The 3,613-nt window shown below is 36.5% G+C and overlaps 1 pseudogene; it reads left to right on the top strand.

Moving 5' to 3' along the window:
- The first annotated feature begins 354 nt into the window (after positions 1-354).
- On the top strand, positions 355-1,022 carry LOC122679478 (annotated as a pseudogene).
- Positions 1,023-3,613: the final 2,591 nt, after the last annotated feature.

Genomic DNA, 3,613 nt, shown 5'->3' with positions numbered 1-3,613 from the left:
TTTAAGAGTAGAGGTTCCTCTACATATCCTCAGGCCCTGGTATAGATTTTAGCATACCCAAATATTTCTTATGGATTTGTTAAGTAATACCTATTTAGCATCAGGCACTTAGTCCTTCTGTATAAACACCCCTATATTTCTCATCATGCTCCAGAAGGTAGGTAATATTATCCTGTCCATTTCACAAATGAGGAAACTCAGGCACAAAAGACATTAAGCAACTGCATGAAGTCACAAAGTTGAAGAGTGACAAGACCAGAACTACAGTCCAGGCAGTCCAGCTCCTGAGTCCACATTCTTAACCAATGCACTGTGTTAAATACACACATACAGGTCTGTCAGTCGCTAGTGAGCGAGCAGGAAGCAGTTGGCTACTGGAGTGGAGCAATGCGTAAGTCAAAGGAACTTGTTTCTTCAAGCTCTTCTGGTAGAGATTCTGACAGCGAAGTTGACAGAAAGCTAAAGAGGAAAAAGCAAGTTGCTCCAGAAAAACCTGTAAAGAAGCAAAAAAACTGGTGAAACTTCCAGAGCACTGTCATCCTCCAAGCGGAGCAGCAGCAGCAGAGATGATAACACGTTTCAGATTGGGAAAACGAGGTATGTTAGTGTTCGGGGCCTTAAAGGGAAAGTCTTAATTGATATTAGAGAATATTGGATGGATCCAGAAGGTGAAATGAAACCAGGAAGAAAAGGTATATCTTTAAATCCTGAACAATGGAGCCAGCTGAAGGAACAGATTTCTGACATTGATGATGCAGTAAGAAAACTGTAAAATCAGAGTCATACAAAATCCATACTGTTCTAGTTGTTTTAATCTGTCTTTTTACATTGGCTTTTGTTTTCTAAACATTGTTTTCCAAGCTGTTGTATATTTGGATTGCAGAACAATTTGTAAGATGGATACTTTTTAAAAAATGTGCATTATTAAAAATGTTCTGAGTGAAGCTAATTGTCAGTTTTATTAAGGAGGATTGCTTTTTGTGTCCACCACCTAGTGTAAAATAAAATCAAGTAATACAATCTTAAAATAAAATAAATACATACATACATAAACATACCTACAAAATGAAGATACAACAATGATACATTCAGTGATGGAAAATTATAGATGAGGTAGCTGTTAATTTGACCGAGGGATGATGGAAGTCTTCATATTGTAAGTAACATTTGAGTCCCTCATTGAAGGCTAAAATTCAACAGGCAGTAAATAAAGTATTTAGTGATGATGTTTATTACAAACAACATTATCTACTTGCAATCTAAACATTCAACAGTGTTTTTATTTACCAGCAATACGAACTTCACTCATTATTTTTCACTTTTTTGGTCATATCCACTGTGAAGCATATCTCACATTTTTTTCTATTCTCCTTGAAAAAGACAATCTTTGGGGAAATGCAAGCCTTTGTCTTTGTGAAGTAGATTGCCTTTGCTGATACTCATGAAATGAACTAGAACTGAGTTGGAAAATATGAAGTAATTTTTCTTCTCTACTTCATAAGATATACTTTGGCTTTCAATTCAGACGAGTTTGACACTGTAAACTGACTACTCTGGGGACCACCAATCCATCTTACAAGGTTCACGTCTGGTTTTGCCAAACTTCCATTTGAGACCATGCCCAGACCTCAAAGGAGTCATAAGAAGGGAATAATGGGAAAGGGCTGATGGAAATGTGGCCTAATGTGTCCAGGGAATGTGATAGGAAAACGGGAGTCATAGGGATGATGTGGAGGTGAGCTAATGCCACCATGGCAACATCAGGTATCAAGTTACCCAAAAGGTTCTTACTAGAGATCAGACTTGCTAGACCTGATTCTCCCTGCAACCCTCAGCATACTCAGGCAAACAAGAACTTCCATTGCAAGTGCACAGCTGCTGGGCTTGCAAAGGAGCCGAGAAACAAATGTGGAAAACATCTGCAAGCATGTCACTCAAAAAACAACCTTGAGGTAAGTTAACTCTAAATGTGTCAGAGTTAGAACTAAGTCGACAAATAACTGTCATGTGACTTTACCCAGTTTCTGAATGGTGTGAGGAAGAAACAATATACCTGGCTTCCTCTCTGAAAAAGCTATTCATAGTTCCTTTCCACTCCAGAGATCGCTGTGTTGAATATTTCTGACAAAGAAATTTGAAACCAAATCTCCAAGAAACAAAGTTACTGCATTTCAGTTTGCCATCCTAAAAGAAACATTTTATCCCCCATTGTACTACATCAGTCTATATTCTCTTAAGATCACACATTTATGCCCTAAATACCTGTAAAAACAGTAATGAAACACACAGAGATCACCTCCAGGTTACTTTAAACAGTTAATACAATGTAAATGTGGTGTAAGTAGTTGCATGTGGAAAATTCAAGTTCTGCTTTTGGAACTTTCCAGAATTTTTTTTACAATATCTGCAATTGATTGTTGGTTGATATCATCAATGTAGAACCCGCTGATCCACAGAGCCAGTATATAGTGTATACAGTATGGAAACCAAGAAAGGAAAGAATAAACCAAGAACAAACTGACATTGACAGATTGCTGAGTGCAGAAGTGACTATTTTAGTATGCTAATTATCTTAGCAGGGAGAATAATGCAAAGATTTCACTAGCATTTACCTAGTAAAAACCTGAAGAGTTCAAGACCATTGTTTTTTAAGCAGACATGAACTCATACATCTTTGTAAATATTATGATAATAATTTGCAATGCTTTATAGTCTTCAAATGTCTCTTATTTCATCCTCACTAGTCCATAAGACAGGGAAAACATGTATTACAGGTGAGAAAGTGACTTACTTAAAACTGTTCGGTTATTCTTTTATTCAGCAAATATTAAGGAAGCATCTGCTATATTTCAAGTGCTGCTTGACACAGGTGACAAACAGGCTATGTCCTTGCTCTCCGGGAGCTTACCTCCTAAATAATTTCACACAAGAGAAACGGAATGAAGACAAACGGTGATGTGAGAAGGCAACTGCAGGATGGTGCAGCTTCACAGAGGACAGGAGTGAGGGCCACGGAAAGTCTCGTTGGAGAGAGAGCAGCTGAGCTGAGGTCTGAGGGATGAAAGGGAGCCATGGGCACCAGGATGCGGGAAAGAGGATTCCAGGAAGAAAAAATAACAAATTCACACAATCATTAAATAATACGGTAGAAAAGTGAACTCAGTCTTCTACTGTCTCCGTGAGATCACGCTCTCTCTTTTTCCTTGGTAGATAAAAAACTATGACTGAGTAATAAAGTAATAAAACAATGAGTAATAAAGCACTCAAGGTCACATTAAGACCATCATAACAAAATACTTATTTGTAATTTATTTTAAATCACTATTGATTTTGTTAATGTGTTCCAGGAAAAATGTAAATATCTTTCATTTTAATCAACATAAGATCATTATAATAGAGAACAACATCTTTGTTTTCAATAAGGTTCATATTTGATATTTAAATGTAATTTTTTTCATTCAATGCATTTTAACCAGTTCATCTTAATTCATAGTTCAGTAGCCCAAGAATAAATATACAGACCTCAGGTTAAAAAAAAAAAAAAGTGTTCTTGTTGAGAACCTAAAACTGCTCGAAAAATAAAATTATTTAAAAAATTAAGTAACACATGTAG

This window comes from Cervus elaphus, chromosome 21 (assembly GCF_910594005.1).
Source record: "Cervus elaphus chromosome 21, mCerEla1.1, whole genome shotgun sequence".
Classification (NCBI taxonomy): domain Eukaryota; kingdom Metazoa; phylum Chordata; class Mammalia; order Artiodactyla; family Cervidae; genus Cervus; species Cervus elaphus.
The sequence above is the reverse complement of the archived record's forward strand: the minus strand, read 5'-3'. Positions and strand labels throughout refer to the sequence as shown.